The sequence below is a fragment of the Anser cygnoides genome, chromosome 4 (genome assembly GCF_040182565.1).
Source record: "Anser cygnoides isolate HZ-2024a breed goose chromosome 4, Taihu_goose_T2T_genome, whole genome shotgun sequence".
In the NCBI taxonomy this organism is placed as follows: domain Eukaryota; kingdom Metazoa; phylum Chordata; class Aves; order Anseriformes; family Anatidae; genus Anser; species Anser cygnoides.
The window spans coordinates 51,657,783-51,683,114 of NC_089876.1; the positions used below are offsets into that span (position 1 = coordinate 51,657,783).

General features: G+C 39.3%; 1 protein-coding gene and 1 long non-coding RNA gene across 11 annotated transcripts in view; both read right to left on the minus strand.

Moving 5' to 3' along the window:
- Window positions 1–25,332, minus strand: part of MARCHF1 (membrane associated ring-CH-type finger 1) — a 299,519-nt gene that overhangs the window by 209,532 nt on the left and 64,655 nt on the right. The window lies entirely within an intron of this gene.
- The window catches only part of LOC136790719 (uncharacterized), a 29,814-nt gene continuing 4,493 nt past the window's right edge, over window positions 12–25,332 (minus strand). The window contains exons 1-4 of one of the 2 annotated variants that reach the window (XR_010831163.1): window positions 21,559–22,604; window positions 19,075–19,206; window positions 14,807–18,634; window positions 12–12,722 (exon numbers count right to left, since the gene is read on the minus strand). This is a non-coding gene — a long non-coding RNA (uncharacterized lncRNA). Of the gene's footprint in view, window positions 12,723–14,806; window positions 18,635–19,074; window positions 19,207–21,558; window positions 22,605–25,332 lie in introns of those variants that run through there. The other variant, XR_010831164.1, reaches the window with a different exon arrangement.

The window sequence follows — 25,332 nt, forward strand, 5'->3', positions numbered from 1 at the left end:
TGGGAGAGGCAATGAAAAGAGGGAGGAAAAATGAAAAAGGTAACAAACAAAAAAAAAACTTGTATTTTTTAATGAACTTAAGTCAATTTCCAGCAGCATCAAAAAGAAGACCTTTAAAGAGGTTTGGATCTTTTCCTCAGGCAGTATACAAAGTATCAACCGTAACTGAAATATTTTACAACAGGTTGCACTTCACAAATTCCAGAAGAGATGATCAGATGGTACACAACTGAAGTGCTCTACAGCTGCTCATGCAGAGGCTTTCTCTCCCCATAAAGTAAAAACATCATCATATATACAAAAATACAGAAACAGGGCTTAAAGGGTTACAATCATATAGCATGGTATTGAGTGAAATGTGAACTCTTTTTCTCCAGAATGCAGCTTTCTAACTTTTTTCTGCTCAGACATCTTTTTCTGCTTCATGTCACTAAGCAAAGGAAGGCAGGAGACTATCATTTAACTCTCACCATAATACCACTATCACCCGATTTTAAACAGCTTAGAGTTGCATTAAAGACCACCTTCCCAATATTATTTTGAAATCACATGAACAAGTTAAAGTTGGCTGTGACTAAAAAGAAACATTAAAAGGGAAGAATGCGTTCAGTGAAGACAGGGAAAGAGACATACAGCAGATTAGTTGGCTGTTACATGCTTTACAAGTATATAGCCCAGACTGGTATCTTAAACACCTTTTAACCGAAGCCAGAGGCAGTCTGTTACCTAATTGGAAACTACACTGAAAAACACAATTGACTCCTAGAACCCAATAAAAACACAGGCACAGTGAAAAACAATGAAATCACAGAATCGTCTGGGCTGGAAGAGTTTCAAGATCATCGAGTCCAACCATGCGCATGGATTCCAAATGAACTCACATTTTAATCTGACGCACAGCTCCATTTTCATTCTTCCTTCCCAAAAGTAAATACACTAGTTCCAGAAATGCCAGATCGAAATTTTTCCACTTCACACAACTTCACTTGTACACTAACATTAAGCGTAATCCTTTTGTTCGTTTTCAAGCGCGTGTACTGAAGATCTCTCTGATTAAAGGTCAATGCACACAGGGGCAAAGCATTTCCTCTGAAGGCCTACCTAAGCTTCCAAGGTAAACCTTCACATCCTCCCATCAGACAACTGTTGTGAGTTGTATAATCAAAAAATCCCCGCTATCCCCCCAAACTAGGCTGCTGTAAATTAGCAATGCTGTGGACTTAATTGTATCCCATTACACGCAGATGAAAAAGTCTATCTGAATGCCAAAACATAACAGAAATGTTGCAGGGGAAGGAAGATTAGTCATATGTTTGACAACTCTGTATATTCAAATTGTAATATTCACAGAAAATTGCAGCAGGCATTGGCACAAGTGCTTGGAGAGCTGGAAAGTGCAAAGGGAGTCACTACAATGTTGCTCAACACACAAAGAAAAAATGAGAAAAATTCTTTGTGGAAAATTCCTCCAAATATTAATCACAGAAAACCTATCTCCACACAAGAAAAACATTTTGGTAGATTTACATGGCAGAAGATTTGTGACTTGTAAATAAAGACACCAACTAATGTTTAAATGAAGAAGACCACTCAAAATTAATTCTGAGGAACAAACACAGGGAAAAGTAAAAATGTCTAACACCATTTGCAGAAATGCAGTAAATTGTCCGGGCAAGGAGTTAACATTGCGGGGAAACAGGCTTGGGCTGTGTCACTCTACAGACTGCAAGGAAGACAGTGCAGATGCAATGGAAAGAAAAATATCAAGTACAATTTTCACTGCTGAAAATATGGCATAAAAGAAACAAGAAGAGGAGAAGAGGGTAGAGAAAAAACAAACTGGACCTGACGAGCTTCTTTTGGAGGTTTTGGTTCTTTGTTTTTGCTTGCATGGGGTTTGGGACTCCCCCCTGCCAATTCTGTGTAAAGGAAGAACAAAGGCAATACAGAGCAGCAGCTGAAGACGTACATGGCAAGCTTCTAGAAATCAACATTTTCTTCACTCTCCAAAAGATTTTGGAAAAGCTGCTAGTATTTTGAGCCAGTCGCATAGAAATCTGTACATACATAAACAAATTACGTTATCCTTCTTTGTTACCTGGCTTTCCAGTAAATTCTAGATTCACAGATTCAGCAGTGCCTCAGCAACCAGACGGACCAAGAAGAGATTTACTCTGCAACTGAGTAAGCATCTGCAAGTGTGAAAGTTTCACACCACTTGGTCGCTTCCAAAACAAGATTACATTCACTGCCCAACAAATCATATGATAACTTAAATGAACTGCCTGCATGTATGGCATTTTAATACGATCGCTATGACTTGACAAGAAACATTATCTTCATTATCTATAGCTTAGAAATAAGGTGAGGAAATAAGGTTTTTAGACTTTCAGCAGTGTCATAGCAATTGGCAGCCATAGCTGCAGTGTTTCCGAAGCCTGTGCACAAGTGGGGTGATGTCAAAGCTGGCGTATGCTCTTCCCACCCATCTGTGCCATGAGAGCAATGAGACAACTCTTTAGGCCAATTATGACCGTGTTAAGAGATGAAACCATTAGGAAGGAAAACAAAGTGGAAGGAAAATAAAGTATACCAGGGGACAGACAATCTTATGTATCACAGCTGTATAACTCAAAACTGAAATAAACATTGTGCTTCAGAGTGCAAACACACAAGTTAATTGAAAATAGCACTGCTGTATTTCTCAGATTCCCATTAAAGTACACATAAAAGCAAATAGTGAAACACAGAGATATTTGCAGACAAAACTGTCGACAATCTTTCCGATGCTTTATAATTAGTACAGCCTTTCCTGCACAAATACTTGTGAACTTTATTAAATATTCTACCAGTACTCATTCTGCTCATGAATTCCACTCATTATGTAGTAGCTATACTAACCAAGTCATTGCAGAATTTCAGCTTTATCTTAGGCATACAATTCAAATGTCAAAATTATTTTGATTTAGGAAAATAAAGCCTGTCAATTTTAAGCTGGCTCAATGCTTTTAAGTGACTTTGGAACTTCAGAAAAATTTTCTCAGTGCCTTTATTTAGATGCTCCAAGCAGCTGAGAGCATAGCAAAAACACTGAAAAACTCTTTTTGAACTACTGAAAGATTTCTCTACTTTCTGAATTGTAATTACAAAAGAAACATATAAATGATGAAGTACTGAAAGATACACTAATAAAATTCTCTGCATAAAGAAATGGCACCTCTCTGCCCATTCAATCATTTGTTAAACTTGTTCTTTCAAAGACCATCTAAGTCAACAAACTCATCCAAAACTACTGCAAAGCATTTGATAAGCCACATAGAGCTTATGGAAGGGAAAGTATTAATACACACAGGGCTTAATAAGAATGCCAAAAAAAAAGAACATTGCAAAAAATGTTCTTTGTTCTAGATATAAAGATAAGCAAAAAAAAAAACATATAAGACAAACAAAAAACACTGCTTAAAAGGGCATAATCAAAGCTTAGCTGATTTTGCCAGCAATTAAATTAAATTTGATGCAACACTGAGGAAATTAAATTTTGCAGATGTTTTATTTTAACTGTTTTATCCTACTCTACTGTTACATTCTACTGGGAATAGGGAAAGCTTCGCTACTTTCAATACACAGATCCTTTGCTTCAATAAAGACTTTTGAAAAGATATCAAAGCCCTTAAAAAGTTAGGAAGTGTGGTAGGATATCAAAACAATTGGACAAGGAAAATGAATAACTATGTAGACTTCCTATCAGTGTAATTGTCATAAATTAATTCACTGAAGGACTACTTTTGCTGATCTTTCTTACCCTGGAGATAAAACTACGCTCTTGTACTGTAAATACAGCATAAACAGTAAATATGAAAACACACCAACACAGATATAACCAAGCAGTCTTTCGGGCATGACCAGGTTTACTCATTCTTACCAAACTCTCTCATTCAGCCTTATAGCAACTCTGCAGTCAACTCATTAGGAGAAAAGTAGCCTCCTAACAGGCTCATCTCTTTGAAAAGATCGCGTCTTAGTTACTGTGTGCACTTGAATAGCTTTTGTCAAAATGATGAGTGTTAAACAATTTTTCCTTGTGATTTTGTTACAGTAGTTTCATCCTGATCCATAACTCTTACTGATTTGAATAAATTCAGTAATCAGTTCCCAGTATTTCTCTCTGTATTAAATGCTAACAGTAATCAGAGTAGTCACACCTGCAATTTCATATCTACCAATAGCTTTGAACCCTAAACAAACTGCCTTAGCCACAAGCTAAACTGTGACAAGTACAGGTGGAAAATAGCACCTATTTTTATGTTCCATGTGTTTAAAAAAGGAATCTCTGACATCAGTAAGTTCATATTTGAAAGATCATCTACGACTTATACTGTACCTTTCACAGTTGGTGGATGATTTTGAGTACCCCAATCTGAAATCCTCTAAGAGCTATCCGATTTTCAGGAAGACAATTCTGAGCAGAGCCAGGACATAAGTTACTTTAAAAATATTAAGCTTTACAACTTAGTATTTATTAAGCTCTGTCTTTCTTTAGGTTATCCAACATTTTCTAATATGAACAAGTAACTATCTCAGGATATTAAACAAAGTGACCGTAGAGAAACTGGACATAGGAAACACAAACCTATGAAGAAACAAAATTTTAGCCCTCTCCTTAATTCATTCCACCTTCAGTCATTATTCAACCTTCCGTTATCTTTGGCTAACCAATCTAGGCCTAAGTTGAATTTGTTCAGGTGGAGTCTAAGTATTTTACCTAAATTTTTATATCTCTGTTGAAGTTGGGCAAAATAAATGAAATAAAGGCATCAGAAATATTATAATCATAGACATTTGCTGCAGCTCAGGTAACAAGTGAGGAGCACATCCTCAGGCAGAACACTCGCTTGTCCCAGGGAAATGTTCCATCACTGCCAGACTTTCTCAGGCTCCTTCCAGCTCTCACTAGTACCCATACTACAATTACATTGCCCTTTCCCCATGCATTAAATACCTCCCAAAAGAATGAGTACTGCAGATTTATTTTAACCATTTGATTACAAATGAAACCCAAATGACATCTAAACCTTTAAGTCGCCATTTGTTTTATAACAGATTGCATCCAAGCAGCAATACAAATTACAGGCTGCAAACTTCAGTCACGTTAAACTCATTGTCCGTAGAGCACAGGCCAAGTAGTATCATTAAAACACTTGTATTTAATATCTTTGTTAATGATGATAGGATGAAAGTACCTCAGCCAGTTTGCTGGTGATTGATGGGAGGCACTCACACCCTAGAGGATATGGCTCTGCTTCTGAGGGATCTCAACCGGCTAGGGAAATGAGCTGAAATATCTCATGGAAATCAGCAAAAGATGAATGCAAGATACTGTAAATGGAAAAGAACAGCCTCATGCAATAGTCCAGTGTGTGGGCTAACTGAGCGCAAATCAGCTCTGCACTAAAGGACATGCAGGGTCCAAAGGACAACTCAAACATGGTCAAAAATGCACCCCTGCAGAACTGAATGCTAAGGGTGCTCCAGGCCGCACCACAGTGTGTTGCATTTGTTGTCCCCCCTTTCTTCATAGCAGGCCTCACGGCGCTGTGGCCTAAAAAACATTATCAGCACAACTACGTTTTGGGGGTGGGCAAAGGTTGGGAGGGGGTACAACCAGGACAGCTGGGCCCTACACACCACACCAGGTCATTCTCAGCAGTGAAAGCTGAGTGGAAGGAGGAGGAAGGGAAAGGGGGGGACACTCAGGGTTGTGGTGTTCCTGCTCCCAGGCAGCCACCTCACACGCTGAGGCCCTGCTTTCCAGAAGCAGCTGGACATTCATCTGCCTTTGGGAAGTAGTGAACGAGTATCTCTTTTTGCTTTGCTTGAGCACAAGGCTTTCGCTTTCCCTATTACACTGTCCTGGTCTCAATCCATGAGTCTTCTTGCCTTCCTTCTTTTTTCTCTTCATCCCACGGGAGAGGGGAGCAAGCAAGATGCTGGGTTCTTATTTGGCTGTTGGCTGAGGTCAGCCTGCCACAGGTGCCCTTCCACTGGAATTATTCTAGGATATTTCTTAATACATTTCCCACATCCTCTTTAGGCTTCAAAAAGCACGTCATAATGCTCTGAGGAAGAAGGCAACAGTTACAGAAATTTTGACTGTCCCAAACTTTCTCAAGGCCTCTTTGATGTGAAAAATATGACAAATTCTGTATTGGCCACTATCCCAGGAGGGCCAGAAATCAACTGCTATCACAAGCCAAGAATCTATACGTTTATCTTCTTATCCCTGCCATCAATTTTCAATGAAAAGTGAAAGAGAGGGGAACAATCTCAAGGAAGCTGGAGCAAAACTGATTAGATGACACACCACACCCTCAGTTTCTGCGTGGGCCTGTGTGAATTCTGACATATTTTAAATTTTTAAATTGTTGTGGGTGTTCGCAGAAGATAGCTGAGCAACTGTTGTAATATGACAGCCAAACAAAAAAAAGTTGCCAGATACACTGGATTTGCCCTCCTCCCAAGGAGGGAAAAAAATGAAGTCAAATAATTAAATACTAAGACAATAAGACAAATCAGAAGGTTTGATTATTTAGGTTTGGGGATTTGGGGTGGTGTTTTTTTTGTTTTGTTTTTGGTGTGTTTTTGTTGTTATTGTTTGTCCTTATTAATACCTTTTTTTTTTATAAGTGATAACTTATTTTACCTGATGAAGGGAGGAAAACGAGGCTGGGGGTAAGGGGTTTTGTATTGGTTCTGAAAACTCTAATGAGCTGCTACAAATGCTTCAGACCGTTTTCTCAAACCTAGAATAGGATGTGTGAAGACTATAAAAAACTTTTAAAAAATCTTCATTTTATGAAGCCTCACAGGCATGTTACATTTACATTTGTGAGATACAGAAGGTTTGAAAGTATAGAATCATAGAATATCCCGAGTTGGAAGGGACCCATAAGGATCACCAGGTCCAACTCCTGGCACTGCACAGGTCTGCCCAAAAGTTCAGACCATGTGACTAAGTGCACAGTCCAATCGCTTCTTAAATTCAGACAGGCTTGGTGCAGTGACTGCTTCACTGGGGAGCCTGTTCCAGTGTGCGACCACCCTCCCGGTGACAATAGGTAACAATGGACAGCACAGAGACATGTACTTCTCCAGACATGCTGTTTGGGGCTTTTGGATTATAAAACTTCTTTCCAACAGACCATCTGCTTGCACATTTATGTTGCCACATCTAACTTTACAAACTACAAGTACTCTCATTTTCCTGGAAATTAGTTTTGTATTACCTAAATAACCATGTAAGACCATAAGGCACAGGCATGCAAAGAATTCATGATTTGCTAAATTTGAAATCGAAAAGAAAATCCTAAATGTTTCCAAGAGAAAAGGCTACATTAACTTATTTCTCTACTATTTTCACATAATGTAGCTATGTAGGAATGAAAAGAAATCGTGAGGTGGATTTAGGACCAAATTGTGAAGTAACTGGTATAACGAATAGTTTGGTAAAACAACATTTACATATACTGACTTCAAATATTCTAGAACACACACAAATATGTCTCCAACCTGAATTCACCAAAAACACATATGCATCAATGAAATGCATCTTTTTTCATTATTGTTGTTGTTAATCACTAGTATTACTATATATATATTTCTCTTCCTGGACAAAACGTTCACCAAGACAAGCCTTGACGCAGACAGATGAACCATGAACTAAGAAACCTAAATTCCACTGCAATGTCTACTGAGAACCAATTAACAGATGCTGGGGTTTGTTAGTAAAAGAATGTGATAGATGAATTATATTACAGTGGATTACATACAGCATTCAGCTTTTCAAATTAAGAAGCAAACTGTGATGCCATCAGGTTATTTTTATAGAGGACAGTGGGAGTAGGTTATATTCCTGATTAAGAAATCTAAAATAAGCAAAAAAGGGCCACCTAACAAATTAAAATTAAGAGCTATATAACGCACAAGAAGAAAATGAATGTACTCTAGACACTATACTGTTGTCAACCCACGCTCTCCCTTTATCATTTTGATAATAGTAGTTTGAGATTCTATGTTGATCTAGATGAAACTGTCAAACCAATGCAGTCAATATCTCTTAACATAGATTTTACCGTAATACTAAAGAACAAAACTTGAAATAATCTTTTTTTGGTCTTATTTTTGTTTTTACTCATCCAGACCAGAAAGAGTAGGAACAGAAAGGAAAAGAGGAACTAAATAAAGTTTAGTGAGCCAATAGATGAGAGCATGTACATTATGTGGCATGGTGAAAGGAGAACCCTGTGCCTTAAAAAGAGACACAATTACTACCTGATACAACAGCAAGTACTAGTCTGTTGAGAACAGTTAAGTGATCGGGGTTTGTTCTACACACTCCAGAGCTTAAGTACCCTCTCAGCACTCACACCTTTTGTCAAGTACATTGTTTTTCAAAAATAGTTCAAACTTGTGGCATTACTCTAAAAGGCGCCACTTGGGCCAGCAACAAGTCAGATTTTGAAAAATGTCATTATAGACTTGATTTCAATATTAGTAAATTCTAACAATGCTCATACAGATCATAGTAAATTCTCACCTAATATGGGTGCTGAACCACTCCGAATGCTGAACTCCTTCAATAGCAACTACAATCCAGTTAAACAATGCTGATATATATTAGTGAATGGCAACGTAACAGAGTAGCAGACATGCTCTGCCGTTTGCGCTAGCCAGACCTGCTGAGTACCACACATTAAAGCATTCATGTAGACCTGTAACTCAGCAAAAATGTTAGTCTTTTCGTCTCCCCAAGCCCTTCTAGCCCCTTCAAGTTCACAGAAGTGCTTTGTGACAGTACTCCTTTAATACTGAAGTTTTTCCTTCTTAGACTGCTCTTCCCAGTCATACAAAAGAGAAAAAAATAGTTAATGAAAGGTTATAACTTCTGTAGTAAAGAACCATATTTAATAACATAATCTAGAGATTCACTACCTTTCCTTTCGTTACTCAGCCATCTCCCAGAACGACAAAAATGCAGAGAAGCATGATTACGTACTAGTCAATTTACTTATTCAAGCAGCTACATATGGTCCCTTCCCATCAAGCATTTCAAGAGCCAAAGCTTATGTTCCGTTTTTAACATTAGATTAAGCACTTATTAAAAGCCATGCTCTCTTTGTCTTTTCCTGTCATTTCTCTTTAAAGCTAACAGGAAAGGCGACAGAAAGAAGAAAATGAAAACAAAATGTTTCCCACTTTCACCTTTTCTCATCTTCTTTCCTGCTTCTATCAGGAGAAGTTCTGTAGTCACCTCAACAATTTCTCAGAATATATCTCCTTTTTCTCTGTATCAGACACTCCATCCCTTATAGCAGACTCAATGCTTGGAATGATTCACTGGGAGACATATGACATTCCTATGCCTAATCTGGGACTTCACTCGGCCCTACAAATTAATTAAAATTCAATAAAGAGAGGCACGAAAAAATGGAAGAGCTCCTCTCTGCAGATGAAAAAAAGATAAAGTTCCACAGCTCAGTTTCATTTGAAAATATATCATGTAAAAACCTGACAAGTCAGAAGGATTTTACTTCAATGGAACTAAACAAAGATGACATCTTTTCTAGCACCGAATAAAAGTTACAAGTATTTCTATACCAGCTCCTAAAGTAAGGTTGCAAACAACATACAAATACAACAATAGGGACAAAAGCTGGTAAGGAGGCTTCGTGGTGGGGCACAGCTTCATATCATGGTATACAGCTGAAAGAGCTCTAACAAAGGCTACTGAGAACATTTCACTTTGGATAAACAATGAAACTTCAAGAGCAGGCCAGGCAACAGGTCACCTAGGGTATCAAAAACAAGCTTCTTCAGTTCTTCAAACTTGGGTAATCGCTGACAGTAAAACAAAGTATGATATAGGCCAATACATAGAAAAAATACATATATCAGATGACTCGCTGAAAAGACCCGTGCAATAGCGTTGAATGAATGTCACTTGTTTATACACACACACCTACCTTACGTCAGGGTTTTTCACCAAATTGATGTCATGTCTCCACCTGCTAATCAGGCCTTACATGGAAAGAACCCTCTCCACCATAAATCAGCTATCACAGAAAATGACTTTATTGTCAGGTATTTATGAGCATCATTGCAGGATGACTCTTAAGACAGCAACGAAGGGATGGTGCGGAGGTAACTTTCTTTGCATGAAGAACTTCAGGAGCTAGAAAGGAAATGTACTACACAGCACTTTGAGAAATAATTAGAAGAGAACAGGTCTTCTTACTGCCTGCCTTGCAGATTGCTGCAATAAAGCCAGTATCAAGGCTCATGTACTTATTTTAAATTCACATTGAAAAAGACCAAGATCATCCAATCTCCACAAACATTCAGCCTGTTTCTTTGGAAGTAATGCCACCAGCAAAATAAACACCAGGATAAGTTCTTCATTAGGCCCATAACAAAATAGTCACAACATGATGTTTCAGAGCTCCACATTTCAGTATCCTTAATAACTTAACTTACCTTTTCCATAAACACCAAAACACTTAAAAACAACCTTTCAAAATGATTATTCTTTCTGAAACATAAAGAACCTTTGGAGTCCATAATAAAGGAGAAAGACTTCACATGACTCTGAGAATAAGAGATGCCAAATAAACACTCACAGATATTACATTGTAGATAATGCTTTCATCATTTACTCAGATACAGCTCAACACTTACAGAATACAATTACACGTATTCTCACACTTTGTATAAGGAATGCAATTACAACAACTGTAAGAGCACACACATAACCATTTTCTTGCATTATAACAGAAAAAAAATAAACTTGCAGCATCTGAGGAGTGCTATTTTTATTCTCTGTTCCTAGCAGAAGTTCTTAGCTACCATCAACAAGATACTGTATAATGGTAAGCACAGGACAATAGGGTATAAAATCAGGGTGGAAAAAAAAACTATAGATATTCCCTGTTTCTGCTGCTACAAACAAGATTTCCTTAGACCATCTGTTCCCCTTTAGGTATAAAAGCTTCTAAAACAGATCAGGATATTAAATAGTCATCATGCAGAAAACTTTCCTGTTGCTAAGAAACAGGAAGGAAAATAATGGTTCCAAGGTCAACTGGTGCTGAATTGATTCAGGATGACAACATCTTTGACCCAATTCGACCCACTTCATAAGAGATCAAACCCACCTTTTGCTTAGTTTTCATTGTTTCCATAAGCCATATTCTGCTTAGAAGCGTTATTTTTATGTGGCAACAATGAATGGAAGTAAAACTGAGACTGGTGACAGAAACGTTGCTGTGATTACGCAAATCAACAGGGAATTAGAATACTTTGAGAAATCCTTCTTGAATCGAAAAGGTTCACTGCATTCTGCATGACCTTTCAGTTCTGACAGCTTTTTCATTAGCCAGCTTTTAGTTCTAGGTTGAAGTCAAAGGTCAATGTTTCTAACAGCACCCAGCTCAACAGGCAAGTCAAAGACGACCGTTTCATTGAGGCACTGCTCTTGCCAGCGTGAAATATGGCATTACTTTCTTGTTAAGGCCAGCACACTGATTTGGTTGCACTCTTCCTCAGTAATTAAGAAATTCAGAGCATCACTATATTCTGTACAGAAGAAAATCCAAATGAAGTACTAACACAGTTATATCACCGCACTGTCTTCCAGACATGTAACTTCAGAAGGAGCATGCAGCAGGACAAAACACAGGTTTGCTACATAAACAAATAGGAAAAGATGTCAGAGAAGAAATTCAGCGTCTGAAACCCACTATCATTATTGAGTACGTTTAATGAAATACTTCTTTTTAAGCTTAAAAAAAAAAAAAAAAAAAAAGCTGAGTTACTTCATGGGCTTCCAATAAAAAGTAGCAAAAAAATTAAGGACAGATTTTGGTTTTGTTGTAAAAGTGCTACAAAATTCAACCACGCGTGCTCTTTTCAGGCCAAACTGTAGGGACTCACAGAAGCAACCTGTACATTCCCAGTTCTCCTTCTACTCTTCCTGCAGTTCTGCACAGCTCTTTAAAGAAGCTCAGCCCTGAATGTCCCCCCTCCACTCTGCTGTTAACTATGTTTCATACAAGGCCCTAGAAAACAACAGCTTCCAGGCACAAGAACCACCACGTTATGTTCCACTAAACATTAAAGGAGCATATAGAACAAACACTATAAGAACAAACTGTTTTAACTACTATAAATAACCTGAAATTCCTCCTAGACAGTAAATCTATTTGCCTCTTACGCATTTTCTCACTTGTTTGTTGCATATATTTGAACATGTATCAAACATAACGCGTGTTCAAGTGCAGGAGTATAAATGTTTACCTTGATGCTTGTTTTCAGTCTGAACAGACCATTCACAAAACACAGGGTGTTACCACATGGCTATTCTGGCTTACGAAATGCTTCTTGCTCACCAGGCTTCCTCCTGACATAACTGTCTCAACTCCACAGAGACAATTTCTTCTTGCTGTTCTCTATTTGTTCTCTGTATTTCCTGATTGCTACCTAGTCTGAAGTTAACATCAGTGATAACACACCTCTTGAGAGCGGACAGAGCCTGATGGTGATAAGGCCAAATTTTGGCACAGAAATGGCCAAGGACAAAGGCAAAACAGCCTCCAGCACTCACAAGGTTTCTTCATCACATCTAAGGATGCTGTTGCCTTTAGGTATCCTGTACAGCCATTTTGAAACACCTATATTAAAATCTATAAATAATAAAATGTAATAAACAATACTTATATTTTATTCATCTATTAATGTCATTATCAAGTTTGAAAAATATTATGTTGATAAATTAAAAAAATAAAAGATGCCTAATTAATACAAGATACTCAGTAATTTCTGGCATTTAAACACAATTTTCTATTCCAACATCATTCATCTCGACATTGTTACAAAGCTCTAGGGTTTAGTAAAGGCTAGGTCTGGCCATCACAAACAGCAAAGACTGATATTTCCTGCAAGTCTCATTAAGGAAGCCAAAAATCTCTTGACCACCAAAAATTAATCTCAACCCGTGCAGCTCAAATCCGAAAGAACTGATGTGCTAGACGGACCTTGAAGGAGCTTGCAGCTGCACTGCTATGTTCTGCAGGTAATTAAAGAGCCTGGTTTCTAGCTCTGACTATCTGGTCCCTTCCGCAAGGACTGAAATTAGTTTTTAAAATTAAGCGTGGGTTGAATCAACTGACAACAGAAATTGTTATACTTTGCATAAACTGTAAAAATGCAATATCCGATGGAAATTGGCAAGAGGACTTAAAAATCCCATAAAGCACTTTTCTTTGTACTGAAATGTGTTATCAATAAATACTATTTGAAGACACATTTCAGAATTTCACTGTACCAAAGCTACTGAATCAAAGCATTTTACTTTAAATGTAGAAGTAGCACAACAAAGCCTACCCAACATTTGGCTTAACAAAAAGGAATGGAACTTTACAGGCAAACTTGCTAAAAAACACTGTGTTTGCCAGCTGAAATGTGTGAAGAATGAGAAGAGGCCCGCTGTAGAGGCAATTTCACACGCTCACCCTGACTTTCCATGACCTGGTGCCTGGGCCCTTCCTGCCTCCAAGGTCCCATGCAGCCACGCACATGGCTCTGTTCTCATAGCGCTGCCTTTTGTTCCTAACTTGAAAGCCTGATCTAGAGTCAACCTGGTGGACCGACAGCTGGACATCACCTAGGTTTATTTTAATTCTGCTTCCTTGATATTAATCTGCTAATATAGTTGTCCGCTCTTCCATTAACCTTATGTCTTAAGTCTCTCATTACTATGATGTACCATAAAGGCATGTTTGCAAGGGATAATTAAATACCAATGCACACTACCTTTATAGATAACAGCAATAACAGTTGACAGTTTTCCTCACAAAGAGTATTTTTACATCCTGCCTTTGAAACATTTTTCTCCTCCATCTTCATTTGGGCTGTGAACCAGAAAGACAGGTATGTGCCTCGGACTTTCCACAATATAAATACTCGTGTTTTGGAGGTAATCCTTGCATCTGTTCATCAAGTGTTCCTCAGCTACATATAATTCCAACAGCTTAACAAACCTCACAAATAACACCCTTCTCTGAGAACAAGTTCTCAAAAAAATACAGTGAATATATTACATAGTATATAAACTAAGAAAATTAGAAAAGATTACTTATGATAGAAGGAAGATGATGTCTTCTGAGCCAAAATTACTAATTCTTTTTCTTACTAATCACAAAAATTCTCAAAATAGAGAATTGAGGTAGCAGCAGAGGCAAGTCACACTGAACACCAAATCCGTTCTTAAATCCTCCACTAAATAAGCAAGTACAGATGTCCAGAGAGGTGACTAGACCAGCAGTTCCAATTACGCTTCCTGAAAAAGCTCTAAATTAACCATTAGTTATTTCTTTCTTTACAAGGTATGGTGTCAATGAAGTGATTTCAAACCCTGATACAAAACTATTCATGGTATTCTTGTTACAGAAAATTCCTTAATTGGATGCCAGAGATGCTTCCTGGCAGGAAATCGCACAATTGTCAAATGTCTCACTAGCTGAAAAGGCCTCGATTTGTAATTTCAGAGTACTCGCAGTACCTGCCAATTCCATAATCCCTGCAACATTTGTTACAGGACAAACACCAAGTCTAAGCTTAAAATGCTGACTGAAAGCTTGAGAAAATGGTTTGACTTATAACATCTAAAATGCTATCCCAAAAATGAGCAGTAAGTTAGTTCAACTTGAAATCTTACTTGACATTGGAGTAATGAGAGCTGTGGCAAAATACTCACTTTTTCAGCATCAAGAAGTTCACGACAGTGAATATTCAATTCATGTCCCACAAGGTGTGCGGAGCTTGTGCCTGCTTCTCCAGCCTCAAAGCTGAGTAAAACTTGGTGTGTCCACCTAGTGAGGATGCTGCAATTGTCCATGAAGAGTAGCAATTTATAGCATTGACCAAGATTTGCATGCTCCTACAGACAGAGTCTTTCCCCAGTGGGAATTACTATCATGCAGTTACTACTATATGTGGTACTAACGCAATAGCTACACGACAGCACAAGTAATTATATAGTAGCAACTATCAGCATATTCAAAAAGGGAAAATCGTGTTCTTTGTTGCTTCAGCCTACAAAATATTCATCTATAAGGTGGGTGACTTTATACTCAGTATCTGTGAAAAAGATCAGCGTTCAAAGATCCATTTGAGAAGAACAATTCCTTTCACTTTACAGAACAAAATACGTTTTCTTTTCCATGTTCACAACAGAAGTGGCGAGTAATAAAGATAAGAATTTGCAAGCTCCTAATCCTACATGTACCACTTAACAATTGATTTATCAAGGGTATATTTGGAAATTTAATTCTTTGGACTCTTTCCAGCTCATGTGACTATTCAGATTTTGAAGCTCTTCTAAAGTCTTCTCCTCATTGCCTGTCTGAGCAGATTAACCTATAAAGAAAGAGGTATGCATTGTGTCAAAGTGCCACTGAAACAGCACTAGGTGATAACTTGGGGGATCTCATCTCATTCGAGACACAGTAACGGAGGACAGACCATGCCACAATGCCACAAAATGAAAACACTTTTAAAATGCAAAAATGGAAGGGCAACAACTGTGTCCAACGAAAAATTCAAACCTCTGCAAAACAAAATGTTGCATTTAATCGCCACCTGATGTTACACTTGAAAGATGTATCTATTACTTTCCGACTGAGCCGGTACTGGCAACAGATAAAGTAAAAATTATTTGGATATGCCTGCCTGCTCCTGGATTTCTACAGTTGGAAGAAAAATCCCAGCAGTTAAGCCAGTGATATTTCTTGTCATAACAACAGCTGACATTTATTTCACATACTCCTAATGGACTGCAAGAAGAGTCCTGCCAGTTCCAATAGCCTGGAAGTGAAGAACAGCTGCCCAGTGCATTTAGCAATGCCCTCAGCTATGAGACCTAACAGTATCTATAACCACAACTATGACCACGACCACAATTATATTTCAAGAAATGTCATACCACAAAAAAAAAAAAAAAAAAAAAAAGAAGCAATCAGAATATTCTAACAGGTTTGCAAAGCACCAGGGCTAAAACACTTCTGGAATTCATAGACATTTTAAGTCAATAGAAGAAAAAGGAAACTTTCAGTATATACCAGTAAAAATCAGCCATAATGTTTTCTTTGTCTGTGGACACAAACTGAGTAAATACATCAGAGGCAGGGTGGCTAACTACGAACCTTTTTGAAAAGAACCACTTTTCCTGAAATTTGTTTCCCTACAGAATATTGACTGCCTACTATAAGGAACAAAAACAACCTCAAAAAAAACATCTCCAGAAATCTGCTGTGCAGATTGGGGTTTTTTTTTGCTGCCACAGAGAGCTGGAAAACCTGAAATCACGTCAGCCATAAATGAAAGGTGCCTGTCACAGAAAGCATCCTGAGAAGCCCACTTAAAAAAAAAAAAAAAAAAAAAAAAAACTTGGGACAATTACAAAAATGACACTGACAGTGTGCCACTTAAGTTTCCCTGACTGCTTACCCCTCTTTGCCACGTTATGTCACTCTCCAGTGGAAAAGTTCCAATTGTATACACAAATGTACACGTATACATGCACTGACAGATGTCAATAAATGACATTTCTACAAATCTTCTAAGTTAATTCCTACAGCATGCAGGCAAGAAGCCAGTCCTGGGGAAAAAAAAAAAAAAAAAAGGCTTACCTTTTCTGCAGCTTTGCTTAAGGTTCTGCAGAGAACTGGAGAAAGCAGTTCTCTGTTTTAATTCCAACTGGAGACCAACTACTGAGGCATTTACTCCTCAATAAATGCAGAGTAGCACGGGGTAAAGAGTTCCAGGATTAACTAAATAAGACCATGTGTAATTGAAACCTCAGTAGCATGCCCTGTCTTCTATAAACCAAGTGTATGTTCCTGGTACCCAGCAATACGACACCCACAACATCTGAACAATACGTACATATTTGTGATTATGGAAGGTGGAAGGCTGAGACAAAGAGCCTCTACGTTTAAGTACCTGCACATCCCCCTAACAGCAAGGGACCTCATCTTGGCCATCTCCACAGATGGAATTATGTGGGCTGGTGAGGCAGGACTGCTACTTTTCCCGTTTCCCTCCTTCAGTTTAGCACATGCCACTTCGGTACTCAAAAGGCATCTACAGAGGTGGGTACAAGGGAGCTGCTCCAGGCCCAGCACTTGCCATGTTCCTGCTAACAAGGCTCGTGAAACTGGGCCAGCAAGCTGGCCCCTGTCACACCAACTGGGCGCCACGCTGCTTTTGATCAGCAGGCAGAGCACAGGCAGCTCTGTAATCAGGGAGAGACATCCTGTGTTAGACTGGCCGGTGATTAGAATAAGGTGGAGATGTCAGAGATTTGACCTTGAGTCGCCTATGTTAGGAGTGAACATTATGGGTTGCCAAGCTGAGATGCTTCTCATTAACACTTCCTAAGTGTTCCACTTCCTAAGAGGAATTAATGGGATGAGAAAACAGTTTTCTGGGAGCTCTACACAGGACGTTTCCTTGTCCATGAATAACAACGCTGGGTTTTGAAAACAGAGTTGTTCTATTTCAGTTGCTGAGCAGGTGGTCTGTTAAATCTTACAAGTTATGTCTGGTAGTTAAGTATTGGTGTAAATATTTTATTAGGCTTCCCAGCTTATAATAAGCATTGCTTAGCACTATTTTATGCAACATAGGCTACAGAAATTATTCTACCAAGGAGAAACAACAGGATGAATGTGAAGCGGATAACCACAATTATTTGTTTATTTTAATATGAAAGGGAAAAAAGATTGTGAATTCTAAGTTCAATGTGCCTGTTTGGGGAAGAAGCATCTTCTTTAATTTTGAGCAGTTTAGCAGTTTACAGCCTGCACAAATAAGCATACATTATCTTTTTGTTCTCGTTCTTTTAATCTCATCCATTTATTTATTTATTTGATTAAAGACCTACATTATAAACAGTTTAATCACCCAATCTATATTTCTATAAAGCTGAGGGACCATTCTGGTTGATAGTTGCTCTTCCAGTCAATTACACACTACCTGGTTTCTCTGTCAAAGTTGCAAGCCATTTTCTGTTTTATTTCTTGGCATTTTCCCCTCTTTGCAAGCAACTTAAATGGTTCTGTGGTGTAAGTAACATACAGGATATTCATTATACTTTAAACAGCATTTTTATTACTATTTTTTCTTTTTGTTTATAATATTGAAGAAAGGAAATCTCTCCCCCTGAGAATTTTAATTATCATGTTCTTGGATGTCTGCTATATTGTTTGGTGAAATGAAGAAACTCCTATTATTAGAACAAAAAGCAAAATTGCCTGTCGCAATTCTCACCAGTTCGTTCACATACAAGAGCATAATTTATTGGCCTTGCAGTAACAAAGTTTTTGACACTTCAGGAGAATTGTTGTAGAGACTGTGAGGCATAAAATCGTAACTTAGGGATCCAAAAATAAGCTTCAATTCTTATTCAGCTGAAGGTGAAATGGAAAAATAATGTATTTCAAAGAGATAAGACTACTCTGCTGCATACTTCCAGTCAGGCATCTGAATTCTCCATCTGCGCTGTTAAGTAATGCGGCAGGACCTGCAATGGTTGCACAAGAAATTAGACAACATCATGTTTGAAGTACCATTATTGGAACTTCATATCCAATATAGCATTAAAGTATGGAGACCCTTCCAGCTTTGTAAGACCTCTTTCAAGGGAATAAAAGCAAAACTCATACAGCTGCAAAGGTCCTACAGAGGCCACGGCACTACAGAGCAAAGCAGAAGGGGAACTGGAGTAAGCGTCACACTTCCACATTAGTTTAAGTAGAAGCTAGGTCTGAGGCTAAATTATTAAAAGTAAGAGCAGAATTCTTCTTTATGTTACCTTTACTGAACCAAAAGGCATCCATCATAACGTAGTTTTATGTCCTGAATAATACTGACGGTCACTTAATATATAGACACAATGCCTGGCTCAGAAAGATCCCTAGAGCTGGCACTCTCTACAGCAAACAAGCACTAGAATTCCCTCACCTTCACAGGCAGGCATCTAATTTTTCATCTTCTGCTGATTAGAGCCTGACTTTCACATTGGGCATCCAGAAAAGGAGAGAAATATACAGTGAAAGAACATCTGCAAACACTCCGACCAGCATCAAACAGGACCTAGATGGGTAGAAGAGGATATAAGCTGTATCTCCAGAGTAACATTCAGCTGCCTGTGAACTACATTTCTCCCCTAGTAATCCCTGCCTCATTCACCATGCACAATAAACTAAGGCTAGAGCTCTACAGATAAAAATGTCATTCGTTCTACAACTCTGATTTATCCCCAGCACATCCGAGTTTTGTGTAACAGTTCTATCGAGAGGGGAGAAAAAAAAGCATGGTGCAGTTCTAAGACATACCCAAATGCACACAGGAGACCCGCAGAGCAAATGGAGTCTGCTGTACCACCCAAAGCAGGTAATGGTGCTGAGGCTTCATCTGGGCACACCTGCAACCTGTCCTCCTTCAGCCTGTCATAGGGTACAGGCAGTGCCAAGCTGATGCTCTGCTTATCTACCTTCCTGGCCTAGCCAGATCAGTTCCTTTTTTCTTTTTGTTCAAAGGCCCAGGCTCACTCTTTGTCCCTACCATTTTTAACTCTTCGTTTCAGGTTTGCAGACCCTTCCTCCCAAGCAGCCTCCCTTTTCAGAGCTCCTGGGCACAAGACTGCATGTGTCAGCAGGGCTACGTGCACCCTGATCTCCTACAGCCCAAACGACTCGCGTTCGTGATTTCAGAGGAGTCCCGCTTTGTCTCAGCCATTAAATTTTAGGGAGGTGTTAGCTATTAGAGTCTAAGACTTCACAGCACAAGACCAGGTGTTTTCAAGGTCTGCTATTTCCCACAAATGGATAAATCTTCTAAATAGAAGGGGAGAAGCACATTCCTTGCACAAGAACCAATTCATTTTGTTTCAAGGCCCCGTTCTTACAGCATCAGCATGTGTAACTTTTCAGCAACATTTGACGTTTATCTTTTTCCCTCAGTTCAGGTCTCTAAACTTGCTGAAACTGTTGAAAGTTTCTTCTCAAAAGACACATCACAGCAGAAGTTTCAAGCCTAGCAAAAGGCATAGCTAACAATGACCAGTGTCCTATGTCAAGGAAACCTAACTGTAAATAGATTATTAGGGTAAAAGAAGAGTATTCACCATTGACCAGATTCTCCAAGGCATTACAACTACTTCAGAATTTTTACCCAATTTATTTCAGAAGTTTTACCAATACAACTCCTTTCTAGCTCATTCTTTTATATATATAGATATATATAAATTTTGTATTTCCCCATGTTTAATCTCCATTGACTTTCTGTGGAAAATTCTGTTATCTCCAAATTGTTTTCACTCGGTGGTGTTTGTTTAAACTGGTAACTTCTGTTTACAAAACCCCTCTCTGTACCATTTCAGCAAAAAAGGGTCACACGTGATGCCAAATATACTTAACTTTGGGTCACATACTTCTATTTTGATTTCTTTATATTGATATATTCATCTCATGTGAATTTTATTTTAGAAAAATAACACAAAAGCATTCCCTTGTCCCATGAATTTAGTTCTTTGCTCTGGCAGGCATTTCATCATCTTTATGAAGGATTATTCACAGATTTCTTGGATGCAGTAAGTTACTTAAATGCAGTAAGATACGGTTTGATATCCAGTACCTTCAACTAGGAGACTGTTCTGTTGGTTAAAAACCCTATTCTGATTTCTAGAGTAAATTTATTTACAGCCAGTACGCTCATTTGTTCTCACAGCAGTGTTGTCCTATTCTAAGTAATTCTTTCCTTGTGTTTATCTCCACACATTTATAGAGTGCTTGTACTCCCTCCCAAATTTCCCTTCAATCCAAAGAAGCCAAGCTAATGACACGATGTACTTTCAACCTTTTTGACACATATTTTGATGGTTTTTTAAATCACCATTGATCTTATTTACAGTTGAGCTATACAGCTATATAATCACAGCTGAAGCAAAAGAGACTTTGATCTGTCACACCTTAGTAGTGCACAGCTTCTCTTTGGTAAATTCATAGTACCTTTTTATAATTTCCTTTTACCATTATGTACAGAACTACCCTTTCCCCCTGAAAGCAGTTTAAGAATTTGAATAACATTGAGGTCAAACACAATCCTGCAGTTGCCTAGATTCATTTTCCCCCTTTCTTAAAAACGTACACTGCTCTGTTAATTTCTAATTAACTATCCCCTCTACTTTCCAGCAGATCTGCACTCAGATTCCACCTTGACTCCATTTCCATACCTTTGGGCCTTTTCCTGGTGGACCTATAATCTCCTGGTGAAAAATATGGCACACAAGTTTTAAGACAAACCTAGACTTCCACTGCTTCCTCATCCCCAGTGTATAGTTGTATGACTTTAATACTCTGTTCCTTTCTTGGAAACACATCAGATGAACTTTGTGCTATTTACTCCAGTACCCTTTGAAGGGTCTAACTCAGCTTGACAGTTTACCTGTTCTGGCTATCTTCAGTCCTAAGACACTGAAAAATCCAGTTGTGATGAAGAACATGTTCATTATTTCATGAGTTCAAGAGTATCTTAATGACAGCTTTGCAGAGCATGTATATGTTTAAACACTGTTTAGAAAGAAGTAATTATAATGGTTACAGCCCTTAAAAGTAGTCTGACTTCTTAAAGATCCATAAAGAAATTTTGATAACAATTCGGGGGGGGCGGGAATAATGTCATTCCATTAGCTCCAACTACGCCTCAGGCAATCACAAGCACCCCCTCACTTTTTGCTTACTATCTATTATCATTACCTGGACTCCTCACATATGTTTAAGCAGCATCATAACATGCATTGTAGACTATCGCTACTGACTAGGCTTTTAGCTGAACAATGACCCCTTTTCAAGTATTAAAATATAAATGTAATTTGATTAGACTCAGCATGTAACACAATATATATCGTATGCCACAGCACAAAGGCAAAACAGGCAGCAGACACCTGCTCTACAACACTTGAAAATTTCACTCCTTAATATTTAACAAAATACTCTCATCACAAGCTTGTTGCTTAAAACACCCATAGAAAATGAAGATGAAAATGGATGTATACTGTTACGTGATGCTCATAAAAGCCTATCTGAGGCCTGACAAAGGAGCAGAGAGAGATGCTAGCAGGCTGGAGAACCCAAATACAACCATGCTCAGCTCCTCCCAGGAACCTTTGGCCCACAAAAGGCCCATTACCAAACGGCCGGAGGAGCATGGGGGCACACTGAGGGGCAGGAACCCATACGAAGGGCTCAGAGGAGGGGACGTCCTGCCTGGTCCCTCCCAGGACAGCCCCACCATGTGTCCGCATCACAGCACCCGGAGTGGGTATAGGTGTGCAAGACCAAGGAAGGCAAGCTGGCCAAGAGGGCTGTATTCTCTCTACATTTCCCCACTAACAGGCCTCCACGCTGCTCGGCCAGGGAGAGGAGCAGGAGGAGGCCCCAGTGCAGTCTGTGACCATGCGGGCACCCTGCGTGTCTGCCCGTGTTATCCCTGGGGCCTACCATGCATGTACACACGTGTGTGACGTGGGTGCACTGTGCGTGCATATGCCTGCTGGGAATCCATTTGGCTACTGGTTGGACCCGGAGCACAGAGCTGTGGCAGCCTCATCCCGTCAGGATCCTGGACCAGACTCGGTATTTTTGCCTGGCACAAGGGAAGAAAAGGCTTTTGAAAAGTTAAACATAGTGTATAGTTCAAATGAGATTTTCTTCTCCCATCCACATACGGTGATCATCATCTTTCATTCTGTATCTCGATTTGGTTCTTTTTCCACTATTTTCCACTCAGATCATTTCACCCACTTCATATCAATCTTCCCCTATCATAGATATTTCCTCCCCTCCTTTTCACTTCCACCCTACCCCAACTCAGTTTTTACCGGATTGTTTTCCTTTAGTTTGCTTAGGCCTTTCTCCATTTTCTAACACCTTACATTCGTCTTCCCCTTCATGAAATTCTTTTTATATCATTTCCCCTAAATTCTTCAACCACCCTTTCAGTAAGGATAAAAACTGCCCCTTATACAGTCTGTCATTTCTCTTCAGCTTTCCTCCTGCTTGCCAAAACTCATTCTTTGTAACATCGCCTTTCGCTCTTCTTCAAAGAGAAACACATGCAATTGAGGCACTCTTCTTCCTACTTAAATAAAACATGGCTATTTTCAAACACTTACTGAGTGAACAGGGTTTGTATTCTTTTTTTTTCCATAGGAGAACAGAATAAAATCCACAGACTATTACTACAAATGTAGTTCAAAAGAATCAAAAAATTCAGAAACCGAGTTCCTCACAAAGTGCTAGAGACTCGTCACGTAACAAACCCACCAAGGCAATACTTGAGGTTTAACTATTTCTTTTCCCCTCCTTCCCTGTGCGTGGCTGCAGAAAGGAGACCACGGTCTCACACGTTTCTTCCTACCTTGTTACACCTTACCAACTCTAGCAAATCTACATCTCATTGCAAAGATCAATTAAGTTCTTTACTCTAGCAAGAGCTTATCAAAGAGCCTTCATCTTCTTGAAGCATTTTGCCTCAATTGGACAGTGAGCCCCTTTCTTTCAGCTCCACAGAGTACAGCACCCGACTGGGTGGGAAGACCAGCATTTGAGGGGTATTTGCAGATGAAATTAGTTGGGGTTTTGTTTTGTTTGCAGATATGCCATCTTCCATCCAATAACACATCTTCTGTTAGGACTTCCTCCTCTAGCCTAAGATACCAATTTTACTGGTAGATTTTAAAATGATATTACACAAACAAGGTTATTAAAAATAACTCTACAGGACTGAAAATATTTATCAGCCTTATAATAAAGCACCTGTTTTCACGAAAGCCCATACCCCTGACTCTTTAACGACTGTTTAGCCACACGTAGAGCTAGCACAGAGAAGGACAATTTGATACAATGATTACGCAGAGGAATTTTCTGTACTTTGAAATTATTACCACTCCTCAGAGAAACAACTTAGCCATGTTACCTGACCAGTGTTTGGCTGTATCTGGCAGAAGGACTTTAAAGAAAAAGAGACCACAACACCGCAGGGGAGACAGTATACATCTTTCAGAGGGTTTGGCACCCAAGAGCAATGCTTGGGGTTTCTCTCCAAAATAAATGAACAGCAAGACCCTCTGACCCTGCCAGGAAAGGACTCTGCCTGTGTTCATAGATTACGTGGCAAGGACAGACATCTGGCCATGCAGACCGACGTGAGTTCCACATACTGAAATTGCAGAAGCATGACACGTCTTCCTTTGGCAACCACAATCATCCCTTTCCCAAGAGGGCCCAAAATCAGGAAAACGTGATTAGAGCCTGTTCTGCTACACACCACTTTCTGCTAGCATGTGGGGCTCTCACTCCACAGCCTACCTGTGAGCACGATTTTTTCTTACTCTGGTTGATAGCATCAAGGTCCTTAAACAGCAGAGAGCTCACTACAAGTGCCTCTGCACTCAGCTGACCCCGATAACCAGAGAGCTGGAGTTCACCTCACATTCATCTGCTATGCAAAGGGTTGTAGCTAATCATTTCCAGCAATGCACCAGGATTAATGCTGCCCTCCATGACCAAGACTGTTTTCCAAGCCTCCTTTTATCGTAGTTATCGAATCCTACAGTGCCTTACCCTGGGCTTGCACGCTGCCCTAAAACTCTGACCGTGCAACATCCGTGCACCCTTATCTTGTCAGAAGACAGCCCCAAGTGCACACTTCTCTGTTGGCTAGAAATCTTGTCCCAGCCCTTACTTTATTGCTACTTGATCTCATGCCAGTATTTTCTCCCTTAGGTTAGGCATCTATCTAGCTCAGCTCTTGCTACATCAATTTTATAGTTGATTCTATGTATTAATCATTATTTCCTCTTTGAACCTTTCCTTTCATGCTCAAGAAGTCCCTCACTTCCGTAACATCATCTCATATGACCGACTTCTGTGGAAAGCCAAGCTATTAGTACATCACGTATGAAGAAACCCCCTATATTCAACTAATTTTTTGGCTGCACTCAGGCCATACCAATGCCACGTAGGAGATGTCACACAAACCAGCCGGCCACACCACAGTGGCCACGACACCCTGCGTAGCTTCACCAGCTTGCACCCGCACCTCCCCTGCCACACGGACAGACACCAGAACAACCCTCCTGCCTCGGGCACTCGCTCCTCGCCAGCACCTCCTCATCCCCCATGAAACACACAGCCATCAAGCCACAAGCCTATTTCC